Source organism: Xiphophorus maculatus, chromosome 2, assembly GCF_002775205.1.
Source record: "Xiphophorus maculatus strain JP 163 A chromosome 2, X_maculatus-5.0-male, whole genome shotgun sequence".
Taxonomy (NCBI): domain Eukaryota; kingdom Metazoa; phylum Chordata; class Actinopteri; order Cyprinodontiformes; family Poeciliidae; genus Xiphophorus; species Xiphophorus maculatus.
In genome coordinates, this window is record NC_036444.1 from 18,716,014 (window position 1) to 18,735,379 (window position 19,366).

A 19,366-nucleotide genomic window follows, 5' to 3' on the forward strand; every position below is an offset into this window, starting at 1 on the left:
CAAATGTTCTACAAATTGTTCTAAAAATGCTTTAAAAAGTTAAAAATGTAAATATTTCAAACATTAAATAATTCTTGTGTGAAATAAAACACATCAGAAAATATCATACTAAACATTATTTTTGAATCAAAATGACAAAAGTAGCATAAAAACACGTCGATTCTAACAAGGGTCCAAAAAGACCCACTCATGGAAGACTATATAGTCAATATGTCAAGCATCAGAGGGTTAAAAAAAATTTACCTTTATCAAAAGACTTAGTGTCATCTGCAGAGTTATCAGTGAGCTCTTTCTTTCCAAGACCTTGGCGGAGAGGAAAATGTCAAATAACAATCCATTTCTGTGTAACAGCATTCATGTATTCAGATTATTGTGTAAAAACTTCCTGACCTAAATATAAAGATCTAAAGCCACAGTTATTGAGACTTTTTTTCTAAATTGAAAATCTCTTCATGTTAGTTTTAAGACATTTTCAAAACCTTTGGTTTCTAAGACACAGTACAGGACGATGAGCTTTAGTTTCTATGGATACATTTCTACTCCTTAAATGGATCTAAAGCTCCTGAAAGCCCCATTGCTCAGAGGAGAAACACACAGGAAACCTACAGTATTTAGAGCAGCGATAATGTAACCTATGTGGGTGCTGCAGTGAATCTTTATCACTGACTTCAAGGTCATTGTATAAAAATCTGCCATTTATAAGAGAGATTAATCAAACTTTTAACATTAATGCCAAAATATTTAACTTAACCTTCTTCCACATATGCATTTTAAATAAATATAAATACTATAATTGTATTTCACAGAAGTAAAGAGATACATCAGATGAAATGTTTTAATTTAGCTGGTTAGTTAGACATATTTTCTACCTTTGTCGCAAACTTTGGCTGTTTTACAATTAGACATGCTGACTAAGGCCTTTACGGTTTTTGGCAAGTATTTTTAATTGATTAGTATCAACATAATTTTGGCTAAATTAGTACAGAGGAATCCACCAAACACTTTCAAAATACTTATTTTGTAATTCTTTGAGAGAAAGACAAGAACATTCTGTAAACACTGCAAGAAAATACTTCAATACACTAAGACTTGCTATCAGTGCACAAGCTAGCATTTTGTCTCAAGCTTCCACACATCTCCTTCTCCTCCTCATGATATGTAGGAGATAGTTTTCAAACTCTCATGACATATGTCTATATTCTTGACCAATATTGTAGCCCTGCTGATGTAAAATCGGGTTGCAGGGCCACAGCTCTAAGAGGAAATCCCTCAGACATTACACTCCCCTTACGCTCTGCAGCTCATTCTAGGGAACCACAGGGCATTCCCAGAGCAGCAGGGCTGTCCAGTAAGTCTTGGGTTCCTCTACACTTTTACCAAAAAGCAGACACACCAGATTTTAACTCAATAGACCCACAATATTGGCCAAAAATGCTGACAGGACAGTTTAAAAACAATCTCCTACATACCATTTTGGAGTATTTAGTTAAAATATTTAATCGCTTTCTAAGTGGTATTTACACTCTAGCAGTCAAACAATATATACATTTTATTTCAAGACATGGCTGAGGCTAAAACTCATGAAAAATAAAACATTTAATAAAATAAAACAAACATTTAAAAACATTTAATTTTACATACATACATATTGAAAGACCCAAGATTTTAGACATTCTCAGTGTGCCACCTCCAAGATCAAGCTGTTAACTTTGTCTTTAGAGTGTGGAGGAATCCAAAAAAACAAAAATGTTTCATTCAGAAATGCCACAATGAAAGCTGTGGGAGTGGACCAAAACCATAAAACTTGTGGTCCAGACAGATAAACAATGAGCCTGAACTTGCTGTAAAAGTGCTGGAAAGCTACAGGCTTTATATTCTGTGAAAACTCCAAAGGCTAATCTGGTCAGTTCTTCTCTGCCCTGTTAATTAATGCTAATTAACTTATATCTTTTTTAAAATAATAATAAGGGTCCATCTGAAAATATTGTATTAGTTTATGGGGTTCATAAGTGTCCTACTTCTTCCTACTCCTTGCCAAGCATGTTAAGATTATTGTGGTACAAAAATATGTGTCTTTTGCATTCCTTGTTCATGTGTGTGATTTTATACTTCTGACACATTCGAAATAAATAAAAACCATCTGGGCAAAATGCTGTTATAGCAACTACATTTCACAAAGTTTTTCCTTTCACACACACTGTCTGTGTCCAATGTAAGCAAAAACTAACCACTTTGTATCTTAACTTGGTTAGATTTCATTAGTCACCACTGGAGATAGACACCAGTAGCCCCCAAAACCTCACTTTGCAACCCCGCAAGAATAAGCATGTCCAGATAATATATGAGTGGATAGATTACTGTTAGTTTTATCCCATTAACCAACATTAACTAAGCAATCCTGCATTTTCACCTATTTTTCCTTTTACAAATGACTCACATTGGTTTATTACAGCTTTAAAGATACAAACTGACAGAATTTATGTAACTATACACAGATTGCTCTAGCTTTACTGGTTATTATTGCTTGGCTTTAATTTATACTACCTTACCAAATAAAATATACAATCCTATGCATATTTTTTTTTTCATTCCAAGATCTTGTATTGATGATGGGAGAGTTCAAAATTCAATATTTTTTACAACTGATTTTTAAATAAGTAAGATTTTTATAAAATGGGTAAGATTTCTTTTTATATAAAAATGATATGTTTTAGCCTTTAGACAAGTCTTTACTCTCAAGTAAAAACATTAGATTAGCATTAAACATTGACATAAAGTGCTTGGAGCATTTTAATTGTTGTTACAAATGTTAGAAAATTGCACCAAACACACACTTTCCTCTGAAAATTGAAAGCACATATCCTGGATGAGCGCCTATCTACCATTCTCCAAACTGAGATCCCTACAGCTGGTAACATACTGATTTCTTGTAACTACTGCACAGGTGCCCACCTGTGAAATGCTAAACTTTCCCTTAAGACAATAATAATAACAATCTAAGAAGAGATATAGCAGAAAGAGAGAATCAGTAGCAGATGGACGCTGGAGAAAGATGCTTGCCACACATTGGGAGTCCCCAGCAGCACAAGCCTCGGCCTCTCCAGCCAGGACAGCAGGCTTCAGGGACTCAGTGCCAGCCCTTAGGAGCGCACACAGAGGGCATCCAGCCACAATCCCACAGCTGCCTTCAACTCTCACCTCACCCTGTTTTAGCTTTTTTTTCCCCCCACTTTCCCATTTAGCATTCATCGGCCTCCATCAGAAGCAACACGTGTTCACGTTTAAACTAATACTGCTCCTTCATCTTCCATGTTTTATCACAATCCTCATTTCAAACAATCATCCGATCCACTGTGGAATGCCACATGTTAAGACTGTGTGGAATTATCCCGAATATCGGTTCGTACTGCAATTCCACTTTTCATGGAATAATTTTCATTTTACATCAAGGACAGACTGTATGGCACTACTTTCATTTTTTTATGGGTGCAAATGTGACCAAAGCATTCGGTATCTCTGAACAGACTCAGGGGTGCTTCATTTGTCTTGCTATGCTAACGGCCTCCACTGCAGATTTCCACAAGGTGAGATCCTTCAAAAACACTTCATGTTATTCAAAAGGTCTGAATGTATTTATAGGCATCTGATTTCAGCTGCAACTGATGTAGTGTGTGTCCTTGAACACCAAACTGGACCCTATGGAGGACATGTGTAGATTTCTGTACTAAGTGCAACTTTTTAAAAATGATTTTCCATACACCCTTACAGCGCTCCATATGTTTTTAAAATGGTAGTTTTAGGGGCAATTTGAATCCCTATTTAAACCATTAACATTTCATCCCAACCTACTTCTGTTTTGAACTCATAAACAAACTATTTTGTACTTATATACTTAAAATTGGAAAATCTTTATTTTTTTCTTGTAGTTAAACATTGATAAACGATCCTAAAAATACTAATAACTCACTCATAATTTACTATGATATTCCTCCTGTTGCACAACTGACTTTATTGACTTAATAGTGTGACAGATTGAGTCAGACTCAGACATGAAAGTGAAAATGCCATCCCAGTAACAAGGAGAAACAGGTAGTGGGTGGAAAAAGGAAAATGACAATTATTAACAACGACAAAACAAAAACAAAGGAAAAAAAGAATATAATTTAAAAAGAAAAAAACTCCTAATAAAACCTAACAAAATAACTATGCACCAGTGTTTGTGTGCATGTGTGCTCCAGTAGGTGGATTTAGAAGCTGCCTCTGCCTCAAGTGTTGGAGGAGCTTTCTTTAAAAGTTATTATTGCATAATCTTTTGCTATAGTCAGAACAAAGATTAAATATTGCAATAAAAAAATTAATGTTATAGTGATTATGACAAACTCTGAATGATGTTAGCAAACTGCAAAAGTAAACAGTAACAGTAATGTAAAATGTGCTATTTAAATTTTTTTTTAAGTATTAGTTCAATAAAAGCATTATTAGTCACTAATATTTGAAAATATGGATTGATGAGATTATTGTGCACTCTTTAGCAACTGGCACTTCTTCATGTCCCTGGAGATAATGTGTAAGTATTATTATTTGTAGAGCCATATTTGCTTCTTAGTGTGTACAGTCAGAGACTGCATTGCCAAATACACCTTATTAAGTGCTTAATTAATATATAGTAAGTTTTATCTTTATAGCTACAAACACTGCAAAACACAATAACATTTTAAGCTTAAATAATCCACCCCTAATAAGAAACATCCCAAAGATTGGAAAGAAGCATGGCAAATGATGGATTAAGTTTTCAAGTACAACTGGGGAAATTTTAAGTACTGTAGTCCTTGTAGACCTGACTTGTACAGCAATCCTTGCTTCCAACACTGATAACCCACAGCATCTCAAATGACTTGTTTTCTTTGATCTGATTATCATCAAATATCAGCTGACATTAGAGCCTCTGAGGAAAACAGCCAGCAACCTCCCTTGTATTGCTGCGCATCACATCCATTAGAGTCAATGCCTTTCTGCACAGGGGTCAAAGGGCCAACAACACGAGTTCTGCTGAGGACACGTGTCCATGCCTGCCTCTGCATGTGCTTTGAGCGCAGCTCAGTCAGTAGTTTTCAGCCAGATTCTCTCCTCTGTGAGATGTCCACTTATGATCCACTCACACATGACAGCACAGGGTGGCAAATGTATGCAGAGGTCAGAAAGCAGGAAAGAAAAATTGCCTTTTCAGAAAGCTGTACAAACTGACTGAAATGTTTCAAGGACATCTTCAAATTATCATCACACTAATATTGAATAGTGTTTCCTGTAGGTTCTGAAGGTGGAAAGCTACTTTTCAATACATAAACCGCTGAAATCAGATATTTAGATATACTGCATTAAAACACTCCTAACCTTTCATCCCCTCACTTTTCCTGTTTTAGTTCAACAGGAATTAGCAAAGTTGATTTTGCTTGCTAAATGTCAAAATAAACGGTAGAGTTTTTTAAGCCTTTTTGTAAGGTCTCATTGTTCATAAGTTGACATGTATTTCCTTGTAAACTGTATGGTTGAGTCAAATATTGTTGGGTCACCCTTCAAAATCTTTGCATAGTAGCTTGGTGCATTTCAGTCCCAGAACTGGTGTAACTAGCTTTGCTTTCCCTCAGGCCCTTTTTAAGTAATCTGACAGCATGTTTAGGGTCATTGTCTGTTTTAAACACCCATTTGCCACTTTAACACTCTGGGCAGTGCATCATTCCCTCCACCAGAAACACATGACATGATGCTGCTGCTTCATACTTAAGGGGTGATATTCTCACACTTTCAAGCTTCCTACTGTTTTTGTGTGCATTTATTAAATGCAATGTGTTTTCATATTGCTTTTGGGGCAATGGCTTTTTCTTCACTGACTGGCCTTTTAGTCCAGGTTGGCAAAGACCTAATTTCTCTGTGAGTAATGTGCAAATTGAAATCATTTTGATAACCCTAGCTAACCTAAAACAGGAAAGGTATGAATTACTGTCAAAAACAAAAAAAAACTGGTTATTCTTTAATAAAAGTTGAACTGGACTACCAGCAGAAACACTGCAAAAGTATTAGATCTCTGCATCTAAATATTGACGCAACTCACCTCAACACTTTTTTTTTTTGTTTCGGCATTGACGCACATCCCTGTATTCATATTCCATCGTCACATGGACCTAGTTTTACTGAATTCATCTCAAATCAATTCATCTCAGACAATATGGAGAGAAAAATAAGTCTTTTAGAGTCTAGAGATGATTAGTTCGAACCTCTGTGTATTAAAAAGAAACACAAGAAGATAAAGGTAAAATATTCAATGGTGCTCCCGCCAAAGCTTTGCAGCGAAGTAACCAGTAAAGCTTAATTTTATTCTTTTTAGGCGCTAATACACACTTGAGATAGATGGAGAGAGTCGCTTTATGAGTGGTAAAGAGGCTGTAATTCACAGCATGTGTCTCTCATTATTTTACCATCTCTTCTCAGAGGCATTACCATTTATGCACACACTTAGTAATTCGTCACAGATTGCACACTGATACAGTGAAGTGCTTATTTCCTCGTGGAAAAGTGATGGTAAAAGGTTTTTGCCGGCAGCTCCTCTATCCACGGTCTGTCATTCTTCTCCAAACAGTTTTTGATTTTTTTTTTTTTTTTTTTTTGCTGAGTAAGGCTAAGCCATTATCCAGTTTCTTCCTGGTGGAAAGGGATGGTTGTTGTCACATGTGCACCATCACACACACACGCCCACATGGAATGAAATCCTACACGAGTCAGAGAAAAAAAAAAAGAAGAAAAAAAAAGCAAGAAGCCTGGGGAGGTTGCAGCAATACCAACACCATTTAATAAGTGTGAACACGGGAGCATTGTGCCACGGCTGAACACACGTGCTGCATGTGCGTGCGTCCATGGATGAGTCTTATCCAACACCTTGCAAAGAAGCATTGTGCGGCTGCACGAGCTTGAAAAGAGTACAGTGACCTCCATCTCCCCCATCTCTCACCACAATTACATCCTCTGCAGCTCGCGCGGGCTCCACTCGCTCCTACTCTCCTCAAAACACACAAACACGAGTGCAAAGTGAATTAGCCCCCTGAACTGTATTTTCCATCTGTGGTCCATTAAAACTTGGGTGTTGCTTTATTTAGACGGACGCAGGTTAGGAGGCAGGGAGTGCGGAGACTTGTTCAGCCTGTAACCATGCAGGAGAGCGGCGGAGTATACAACAGCACTGAATGAATTTTAATTCTAATATTAATATCATCCTTTCCACACACCACCACTTCCTCTGAACAGACAACCAAGCAGATTATGCCTCCATAACCAATCGGTCAGTGATCCAAGTTAGTCAGTTATCCATCAAACTGCTCTAAATGGGGATCGATGGGTCAAATACTGAAAAGTTTTTGGTTTTTTTCTTGTAAATTAAATGCATCAAAATGTTTGTAAACACAAGGACAAACATCATGTTTTTCACTCCACTTTGATTACAGTTTAATAAAAATCTGAAAGATTAAAAGAAAGACACGTTGATGCACAAACTGATTATTTTATAATCTAAATTATTTTTGCTGTGCTAAAAATGCATACCTCTGTAAAAAGATCTTCCAGTCTGTTTACAAATGACCGATTTCATTAAATTATGTTTTTGAAATGACATCAGTGGCACATGTCTGATGTCATTTCATTTCATTTAGATGAGTTATATGTAAGTGATATAATTCTCAGACGAGCTGAGACAGCACTGGTGCATCTACATCTGGGATGTTTCCACGATGCACTTGGGTTAAAACAGAAAAGTCATTTTAATCATGAAAAATCTGAGAATGTGTCAGAGTGACTCAAGTTTTCTCTGCTCCTCCTGTTGCTGCGCACTGTCTTTCTGCAAACAGGAGGACACACAATATATTGGCTACATTTCTTACAAAATATCAAAATTGCTTCTTTAATTTAGTGAAAATAAAAATAAAAATAAAATTTAAGAATTTGATTTAGCTGATACTAGCAAAAATAAACCACTGGAATTAATTTTCTGCCCAGGAATTTCACAGTAAAAAGGGAAAACCTGAAACAACAAAAACCAACCTGACGAAGGTTAATAACAACAAGCAGAAGAAAGAATTGATTATTTCATACCTTCTAAAGGCTGAGCTAAATGAGTTGATTTAATCTGGTTGTGTTAATTGTCAGTTTTAAAAATAAACATGGAAAGTCAAAGTGGCCACTTGATCTTGAAATGTTACTGACTGGGCAACAGAACCTCATTAAGTTCACTAATCTCAGCCCTCCAAACAGAAAAGGAAAGAAAAGATTTCTTATAGATATAAGAGCAAATCTCCAGGATTTCATAATAAGCTTCCATAATTCGGGCAGAATCCTCATCACTAATTTGATAGACTAAAATATTTTCTGTTGAAAAACATCAATAGCATCTGTTTGCAAGAGAAGTGGATTCTTTAATAGTTTCCAACCACAGCTGATTTAACGCCTGACTCATTGTATTAAGCAGCATCAAAGTCTGTTTTTCACGTAATCTGCTAAAAAGTGATCTGTTGCATCTTCCTTCATCATTTATGTTTCATTTCTTTGTGTTGCTCCCTCTCTCTCCAGCACGTTTTATTCCCCAATCCTGAAATAACTTTTCTTATTCTTCTTTTTGTTCTTTGTCAATTTAAAAAAGAAGGAAATGTCTCAAGATCCATCCGCTCTATTGCCATCCTGGAGGAAAGCTACCATTTCCAACTTATTTCTACAACTAGTTCCAAGGCTTGGAGGACCATGTTTAATCATAAACAATCATTTAACTGTAGTGTGTTTGTGCTTTTAAATAAAAAAAAAAAAGAAAAGTCACCAGAGCTCCAGTTTAGAAACTGATAAGCTCAGAGCTTTAGCTCCATCAGCAAGACCGGAAAAGCACATTCAATTGCTAAGAGCTCCTTTTTATTTATGAAGAACGATTAAACATGTTACTTCCTCTTAAAACTTAAACAGTCCCGCTGCCTCTAATGGAGGATCACATTTCTTTTTTTTTTTGTTTCATTTCCTGTCCCAATCCTCAGCTGCTAACGCTAATGGCATCAACAGAAGACGGTTTGCAAGGAAGCGATTCCAGGAAAAGACAAAGATGCCAAAATGTCCACCGTGCATCAAGTTAACCAACAGAGAGCAATCGGTGCCCGACTGCACGAAAGCAGAGGCGGTGAGCAGGCGGCAGCAGGGAAGACTTGGTCTGCTGTGACAGTATCGGAGAGCGGAGTGAAGCTGTTGTCCCTCTCGGCACCGTGTTTATCATGTCAATTCCTCCAACCGGGAAAGTACACAAGAATTAGTCTGAATCAAGGCTTCCTGTTCACTTCCTGCTGTGCTCAGGAAACACCAGGGTTGATTCAGGCTTCCTATGGAGTAAGGTGGTGGTGAGGTTGGGGGTTGGATCCATTCACTTAGCTGAAAGGCAGAAAGGATGGGATATTGTCCCATCCTCTGTCTCCTTTTTTGGTTTCATTATTATTTTTAAAAAAGGTTAAACTATCTGAACATTGATTTTTATCATTTTTTTAGCGTCACATTAGTCATACAAATAAATATAAACATTGAAGATACATGAAAATCTGACAGTAAATATGGGTACTTACTCATAGTAATATAATCTGAAGTTTTAGTTGCGAGTATTGTGAGTCGTATTTTACTGTTCATTTGCAATGACAAACATCACCAGCAGCAGATAAAGAAAAAAACATTATTATCAAGATATATACATATATGTGGAGTAAGTGAATGAATCAAAAGGATCCTTTAAAATTGGAGGAATTTGCTGGTTCAGAGGTCTGTTGTGGTTAACAGTAAATCTCCTCCCACAATACTGCTTTGTGTATGTTTTCCTTCTTCTCATCACAGCTGTAGTTTACCTTTTTTTTTTTCCTGTTGAAATGTTTGCCTGCACAGAGCTGACCTCTCTATGGACCCACACAGACCAGGACAAATGACCACATTTACAACCCGGAGGTGAGACACTGAAGCACTTTTCTGATGCACTGCAACCTTTTTGTCTCACACTGGACAACACACTAGAGACGATTAATCTCTCAAAACTATGCAACTAAAAACCTTTAAAAGATAAAAGCTACCTAATTTTAGAAAAAAGTCTATTACTTCTTCTGACTGAGAAACTATGTCATAAAACTGATCAGCAGAACCAATGAAGACACATTTTTGAAGGTGTCTGCATTAGATTCTGGCCATTATGTCCAGTAAGGCCACAGTAAAAATATTCACCCCGTTTTATGGTGTTATGGTAATTATGAGAAAAATTAAATAATAAAATGTAATTATTTGTTTTATTAAAAACTGAAAAAAGGTATTCCTATTATTGAACCACAATAGAGACTACAAAAAATCCTTATGTGATTTAATTGGTTTTGATTTCAAAAGTAAAAATCTTGATATTAAGACTTAATCAAAAAAAAAAAGAATAAAAACTACTCAGTTCAGTAGTAGTTTCCCAAGTGCTTCCCTTGGTCAGCATAATCTTTGCCATAATTTTCTTTAGAGAGCAGCACAAAAAGGAACAAGCTATCATTATCCAGTTAATTCATCGGGCTATTCAATAAGGAAGAGCCTTTAATTTGTATTCTAAGCGAGGGACAAGTGCAGGGGCCTTCTTTTAGCCAGCAGAGCAGCAGTGTGCAGCAACAGGTGTGGGAGGAAAACTCCAGGAGGTTTATGGCATTTGATTACAAGGGATTTTAACAGGAAGTATGGTAGAGCTAAACGTTTTTGCTATGGCTTTGGTTTTTGTAACCTTTTTAATACCTACCTAGAAATATTATAGATTAAGCACATGTTACAATTAGTAGTATAGTTTTCAAGTGCTAATACAGAATATTATATAGTTTTGTGTAGTAATATTGCCCTTTCAAATCCGTGTTGGAGCTGTCTTTCAGCCAGCTGGCAGTCTGCAGCAACAGGTGGGGGAGGTGCTGTGCCGACACATACGACCACAGAAAAGTGTGACCACTCTGGTACTTTCTGTTGTCGTTTATTAAAAAGACTTAAACAAATAGAGAGAATAGTCTTAAACCCAAACTATTTAAAACTTTTATATACCTCGGAGCCTGAACCTGCTCAGCATTACTATGAACATGAAAGTGAGGAGGGCGTCCAGCTGGTCAGACAAGCCAGCACTGGATCTACTGGCCTCCTGCAGCCAGAAACCAGCAGCACCCCCTCCCCACCCATCCCCACACACTCCCACACCCCACCCAGGAGGATGCCCATTGTTCCCCCAGTCCTCTAAACAAAGCCTGCCCCCTCCCCTGCTTCAACCTCTCTTACCCCACCTAACTGCTTCGCCCCTAAACACTCAGCATTGTTGTTCTAATAAACTGTCTCCGCTCCCCAAATTTCATTACACTGGAACTCAGACTCTCGCCCCACCTGAACACCCTGCTTTCAGTTTTTTGATACGCCTGAATAAATTTATCCTGGTGTGTCCTGCCGGGTGTTAAAATCTGAGGAGCGCTTTAAGGGCAGAGGGTAAAGCAAGGACAAAAAGGGAAAATCTCCAATTGGCTGCCGACGGGATTTAGAGTATCACCTGTTGATTCATCCCATTGACTAGATGCACTGCCCTCAAAACATTCTGCTTAGAAAATTCAAAAGATCATCAGAAATAAAACAAAGCGCAACGTCACAAGACTTCATTTCGTGCCGGGAAGATTTCCCTCCTTAATCCCGGCCCATAAGAAAAAAAAATCTGTGTGCCGGATTTTGTGCCGAGAAATGAGACGACAGATGAGACAACAAGGAGGAGGAGGAAGGAGGCTGCGAGCTGCCCGTCGGCTCCAAACTCCACCATATTGCAGCAGCATTGGTGGAAGAGATGAACACACACATAAACGTGAGCGGTTTGTGGCTAAAGCGCACAGAGAACATATGGTGCGTCCTCAGCCAGCGACGCCTGTTGCTGCTGCTGCAACAATAGGGGCCTGGACGGCAAGAGGCAAACACACAAGTGTACACACGCACACACACCACACACACACCAAATGGTCGTTAGTCAGTCGGTCTGCGTTGCTCGGACCCAGAACAAATCCACGGATTTGCATTTTGCACCTCCCTCCCTCTCTCCCTCTCTCTTCAACATACACATACACATGCCCCCCCCCCCCCCCCCCCCCCCACACACACACACACACACACTTCCTCGATCTCTACAGGTGCATGGAGCTCTCAAAACAGATGTCAACGAACTGGAGAGGAGAAGGAGAGGCACTGAGGGGGGAGGAAAGTGGAGACTGTTTGCCCAGAGTGACTGACAAAGCAAGCTTAAACACAATGACAGACACACAAACGCCCTCTGCTTTCTCTGTTACACTTTCAGGATAGTTACAGCTTTTCATTTATTGACAAAAAAAAAGAAAAGAAACAAAACCTGTCAGTATGATTTTTTAAAGATATGCCACCAAGCAAGAAGAGTCAAAAACTTGAACAGATTTAGAAATATGTGTCAAAGGTTTCTTGATGGAGATAATAATGAATTACTTCACTTATTCATCAAAGCATATGTTCTAAACCTTTGTCTGATTTTTTTTTAAATGTGACACATGCTGTTGGTTGGTGCATTTATTAACTGAATTTAACTGAATTTATGGGAGATTACAGTTGTTGCATTTAGTAAATTAGAAGAAAGATCATCATTTTTTTAAATTATATGACCAGTCCATCACCTATCATCACCTGGCAAATTCCAATGTCAGGTTGGTGGACTGGTGCATCTCAATTTAAAAAACCAAATCCCCCCCAAAAAAACAGTCTAAATGCAACTAAATGCACACAATACTCTCTAAACATATCCGTTTTAATTTTAAACAGAAAAAAAACTCTGTAGCCAAAATTATATTTTAATTTCTTCATTTTCTGTATGATTCAAAAATATTACTTCTGTCAAGGAATCCAGTGGAGGCTTTTTCCTTCATAATCCCTATCTTATAATCCTTAACGGACTATATGCGGAATCAGAATAGGCAACTCTCTGATTCCAGAAAACTGGAATTTACTATCTGACAGAAAAATTGTTATATGTCCATCTCTGGATAATTTGAGTATTCATTGTTGCAAATAAGCCCTATTTTTGTCTTCCTACAACAAAAATATTGCAGTTTAAAAACTGATCAATTCGATATTTTTAACTGAAATAAAAAATATTTTGCGACATGAATCACTTCTCTCAACTTACACTTGTACATTTCTTCCATACACACATCATAATAACGTTAAAATCAAATCAAGCAAACAAAGCCCGAACTCTATAGGCGAACCAATCAGACTTTTCCCGATCAGTACAGATTTCTGAGTTCAGCTCAAAAATATTTACCTCTAAACTCCCATGCTGTGATGGAAAAGCATCACGGAGCATGACATACCACCACCATGCTACAACATAGGTATGACATTCTGAGGGTCCAGAGTTCATTCGAAAAGTTTCAGGAGCAGCTCACTTAATAAAAATTAAAACATGTTGCAGGTTTTTTGATCAAGGTAGAAGCTCTGAGTCCAACAGAAACTGAAGCAATCAAGATTATCTCCATTTATGAACAAAAACAAATGTTAATGAAGTTTAACTGATTATTGTTGTACTCAAACGAAGTGGACGGGCTCAGGAATGATGCTTTTACTGACCAGAAAATGGTGGCAGTTCTTAGCTTTAATGCATTTTAAGGCAAAAGTATAAAATAAAGTGACTTTCCAGTGTTTGACCTGGTATCACTGATCAATATAAAAGCCAATCAAGGAAAAATAGTTCAGATAATGTGAGTATGTATTCCAGTCCTGTAGATCCCTTAATTACTGTCGGGTTGAAAACTACTATCTCGATCGAGGTACTTGAAAACTTTTTTTCTCATTTCTAAATCATAGAAGAGAAAGAAAATTGGAACAGTTCGAAATTGGCAAGTCTGACCTCAAAGAAGTCTGGACAGTTTGATGTTTTCCTATTGCATATCAGAACTTATCCAGCATAAAACTCAGATCACATCATAAATATTTCTTTAAATCAGTATCTGCAGAAAATTATGATCTTTTTATTTTTTACAAAAACAACTTGCATAATTAATTTCTGCGACTGAAATATTGCAGTTCAATAAGTCTGCACTTTTTTCAGCATTTCAAAACAACAGACAAATTCCATGGATTCAGTCTGTTTTCTCAGCTTACACCTCCTCGTTACCACTAAGTTAACACTCATCTAAACACCACAAAAAAACAAAACAATCAACAAACAGGCACCAACTCTCCTTCTCTGATTTTTCTTCCTTTTTTATATATATATATATATTTATATTTCACACACACCTCCCAAACATCTGACAAACGGCTTACTGTTCCAGAAGAAGTGCATCTGCCCTGTTTCATCCTTAAGGGCTGTAATTTTCCTCCAATAATTACATTGTGGTTTGGCCTGCGCTGCCACAGATCTCAGGCTATAAAAGGGGCAGAGAGCAGCCCTTTAATCAATATTTAAAACACAAGAGTGAAGGGGGTTTAAAAGATGTTCTGAGAAAAGTCTCCACCAACGCTGATAATGACAGAAAGGAAAACAAGACACGAATATGGATCAGCAACATGTTACACAGCAGAGTGAAGCTGTGTCAGCATGAACAAAAAAAAAAAAAAAGAAAAAAAGTGTTTTAGCTCCAAAAATCTGAGGGGTTTCTTTCCCTCTCTGATTTCAAAAGCCTGTATGTTGGTGTTTTCCTGAAGCAGATGATGTGCTGTGTCCACTGGGTAAACACTAGCTGTTATCAGCCTGTGGCCTGTTTCCCTGACTGGGGCCTGCCTGCCTGCCTGCCTGGCTGTGTAGGGAGAGAGAAAACCCCGCCGATGCAACAAGTCCCCCATTCACTCCCAGCTTTGTTAAGCTGCCTCCCAGCTCTGCGAGCGGAAAGCTTCTCTTCTCCAACACGCTGCTCCATTTACGGACACCCGTAGGCTCAGCTCTACCGTATGAAACGTACCAGAAGAGGGAGAAAAGGGGAAAAGAAAGTGTCAAAAGAGCGAGATTTTTTGGGGAGGGGGTCTCGGTGTCGAAAAGGGAAAAGGGGAAATAATAAAACTGGAGTGGAAGCGACAGCCGCTGTGAAGCTCTACGCGGTTCAGGAATAATCAGCTTGTTAGACTTGTTTAACATCCACATGTTGAGATGTTTCTACCCATTTGGCTCAAACTACTCTATTTTTTTATTATTATTTATTTATTTATTTATTTTTAAAGAAACACGCTAAACGTCCGGGGGATTTGAGACGCGCAGGCTGAAGAGGAGGAGGTGGTGGAGGGGATGAAGTGGAGGGGGGGGGGGCTCCTCCTCGGGAACTTACCTCGATCCAAACGCCGCTTTTCTCCTTTAATTCCCACACTTTCCCAACGGATCGGAGCCGCCGCGGAACCGGGAAGCGCTCGGCCAACTCCGGAGTCCGCCCTCGGCTTCGCCTTGATGAAGGATCGGGGCGCGCTGAGTGCGTAAAATGCGCAGCGTCTCTCCAAGGATGCGAAATATGCGCGGAATGGGAGCAGGAATGAAATGAACGCAGCGGACTGAGTTGAACGGGGCGGGGTGAGAGGGACTGGCGTCACCCTGGATGAAACGGAGTGAGTGAGTGAGCGATGGGAGGATGGGTGGAAAAAAAAGGAAAGAGAGGGAGGGAGGGAGGGAGGGAGCGGACTGTAAGGGCTGCGTTCAACAACAAAAGAAAAGAGTGCAGCGCCCAAACTCTGTTCAGCTGAGCTGGAGGAGGAGGACGAAGAGGGGAAAGAGGAGGAGGGCGGCAGATAAAAACAGGGTCTGTTCTGCTCGGCTGACGACCAAACTGATAGGATAAAGCTCAAAGAAGGCTGCTGACAGCAGCTTTGGACGAGTTAATTTGGAAACTTTTAGAGGCACTTTAAACAATAATACCACGACTTATATTTTCTGTATTTGTGCAGACATACTGCATGCTTTAGGCCTGTTAAGATTTAGGTATGGAGAAAATAAAGCCAGTGCTTAAATTAATTACTACTTTGTCCCTCAAGGTGACAAGTTTTCTGTGATCTGTTACAGTGGTCTTGATCAGTTGCTCTGTAGGTTTCGGAAAATCATTTTAAAACTCTTTCTTTGGACATTGACCCTTAATTTTGGCCAATAAAATGTTGATTTCAGCAGGAAGGTGTTTGCCTGTTTGTTACACTACTAAAGAAAAAAAAACATCCCTCAACATGACACCACCAACACCATACTACCTTCTAGTTAGTTTTATTAGTGCAGAAAGACATATGATCAACTGCACAATAAAATTACCAATGTTTCTTAGTTTCTTAGTGTCTTTCAAAAATATTCTTTGGACTTTGACTAGTTCTCATATTTCAGGTGCAGTACCAATTTTCATTGAAAGGTTCTTATTATGACTAAATTTATTGAGGAATAATTTTAAAGCGCCTTAACTTTCTTCATAAATTGCTCCCCAAGCTGCCAGACCGTCCAAAGGTCTGCAGAAGGTTGCAGAAGGTTTTCTGCAACTTTTCACAGTTTTCCATTTAATTTCACTCCAGTACCTCACTGTTTACAGGTCAGGGTTTCATTTATATAAACTATCCTTTCATTTGTTTAATTCTGGGGGAAAAAATCTAATTTTGACTCATTTCTTTTCAATTTTCTACGTAACGGGGAAATTGGCATCCCAATACTGTCACCACTATGCTATGCTAATCTTGAGGTAAATAGTTAGAATTTATATCCTTTGGACAAAACCTTTTAATTAAATATTCTCTAAGCAGAGTATTTCATAAGTTGTTTATTTTTAAGCCTTTTTTCGAGTTCTGCCCATATCTGACCAAAACAACATGTTTTAAAGTATAAAAATTAAAGTAATAAATGGAGGACGAAATAAAAAGTGTCTATTTCTAGCAGACAAACATTGTCTGAAATCTTTGCCTTTAAGAAATTAGGGAAGGAAAAGGAAGAACAACACAGAACCAACCCAGGACCTGAAACGTTCACCATCCACCAGTTGATCATTTATAGCAAGTTCCCAGTTAATAGTTTCTGGCTGTGAAACTGTGTAACCTTTGGCCTTTCTCAAAGATTAGAAATTGAGTGAGTTAACCGACAAAACTCAAAACTTTCCTTTAAAACAGCAAAAGACCTACTGTAGGCCTAAAGAACATCTGATTAAGACCAGTGAATAATCGTAACAAAGTCTGACTCGTTGCAAGTAAAACGGAAAAAGACGATGGATGACTGATTGCATTTGCAATGTACTTTAGGCAAAACTCAGTGAGGTGCGTCAGATTTATGATCTAACCCAAAACTAACAAATGAAAGCCTAACACAATGTTGATATTCCTTCGAGTTGGTTTGTTTTCAGTTCAGACAGAACGAGTCCAGGGTTTAAGTCTGTTCAGAGGAGTCACTTTAATTTAACAAACAGTGAGATTAAACTAACAGCGTCAGCTCCCCCACACCCACAGACTGCCCTGAATGCACCCCCCAGGGCTGATGTGTGTGTGTGTGCGTGTGTGTGTGTGTGTGTGTGTTTGGGTGGGTGGTGGCGGCTTTGTGTCCCTCTCCCTCAGATCTTTGAATGCAGCAGGCGGCCGCCTCTGCCTCATAAAGGAGTTGTTGTTTACTACTAAGCTCTGCCTATCTCAGGTTTCACCCCCTCTGGCTGTTCTGGACTGTCATCTCCTCAGAGGGAGGGGCTGTGACTTAAAACAAACACAGATATGCCGGAGTCGCATCCCCGGGAACACCCACTGCAACCCGACACCGCCGCCGAGCCGGGCTTGACGGCAGGAAAGGCATTCCACATGGCAGCGTGTCGGTGTTTGCATGAGTAAGATGAAATTCTTCCAGACGAATACAAACAGCTGATTCATGTGTGGACTGTGCGGTTCTTGGCCAAAGGAAGCGACTCTCAATCTCAGACTTGGAGCAATGCAAACACGGCGCCTGCCAGTAAAACATTCAAGCTCGGTGACCTTGAGGTCAACAGTCTGACCTCAGCTCAGTTTCCTGACCTCACCTGGTTTCCTGATGTTTTATTAACGCCAGGGATGCCAGGAATCTGACACTCTCTTCCTGGGAGATCCTTTGCACACCGAAGCAAAAGAAAATTCCATCTGACTTTCCCAGTTTTGGACGTTTGAGATTTAACCATCAATGCGCTCTGATCTGAACTTGTTGAAAGAAACCAGTTAGAAAGTTAACCTTTTAACCTTAGTCTATAATTTTACATGTTGTTTTCTTTTCTGCTTGTAATTAGAGGGTGAGGATAAAGATTCAGTCTAAATATCTGCAGGGGCCACCTTGTGGTTGGGTGGGTACAGTGGTGGTTCTTGCATTTAATTTGCCCAACAGTCACTGTTGATAAAACCTATTCCACAAAAAAATAAAATAGATAAAAATTCTGTAACTTATTCCAAACATTAAGAAAGAGAAAAAAATTACTTGGTAATAATTGATATAGATGCAGTTGAAAACAAAACATTAACTAACGGTAAACAAGTTGACAAGGCCCAGATGATGATAAGCTTCTGATACGAAGTCATCAGGAGCTGAGCTTCCATTTTTTTCTCTTATAAAAATGGAAGCATAGCTTTAGATGTATTTTAAGGCAAAACCTCAAACAGTCTGCTTTTTTATTTGACATTACTGGAAATCCAAAGAAAATCAGTCATAATTCCCATAGGTGCGGCCCTCCACAAGTCTGCTTTGTCCTTTAGAAAGCTTTCAAACTTCAGCATTAGTCACGCTTGGCCTATGTTTACGTTGTGCACACTAGAGGGGGATGCCCGGTCACAATAACTCAGCAGTGTTCAAACTCTTTACAAAACAGTCCACAACTGACCGGTTGAAGGTACCTGTGGGCCATTAAACCTATATAAAACCATTTGTCTATTCATGAAAGCAAAACTAAAAACACTAGTGGTTGGCCAACACAATATGTCAGTAGATATCCTGGAAACTTTATTGATAGCACTCTGTGTTTTTCAAACAATATAGACTATATATATATAAAAAAAAAAGCTATACAGTGTATGTATTTAATCAGTAAATTGAATACTTACAACTTAAGCAAAATAATTTTAGACACTCTATATAAGTATATTATGGGAATGTTTTAACTTTTAGCATGAGCAGAGAGTCACAATCCCCATTTTAACAACTGGCTTTGCTTGGTGCAGTCTGAAGAAGTAGAGCGTCACTGTGGTTTAAGACACGTAAAGAAGAATTTTACTACCAGGATGACAAATCCTGAGCAAACCTCTTCTCTTCCTAACAGGAAGCCCGTTGTGTTTGTTTCTGTTTGTGGGATCTGGAAGACTTATGTAAAAT

The 19,366-nt window shown here is 38.6% G+C and overlaps 1 protein-coding gene across 1 annotated transcript in view; it reads right to left on the minus strand.

The window, feature by feature from the left end:
* The window catches only part of LOC102237762 (transcriptional enhancer factor TEF-1-like), a 44,057-nt gene extending 28,406 nt beyond the window's left edge, over window positions 1–15,651 (minus strand). The window contains exon 1 of the mRNA XM_005796237.2: window positions 15,372–15,651. The gene's annotated coding sequence lies outside the window, so the exon portion shown is untranslated. The remainder of the gene's footprint in view (window positions 1–15,371) is intronic.
* Window positions 15,652–19,366: the final 3,715 nt, after the last annotated feature.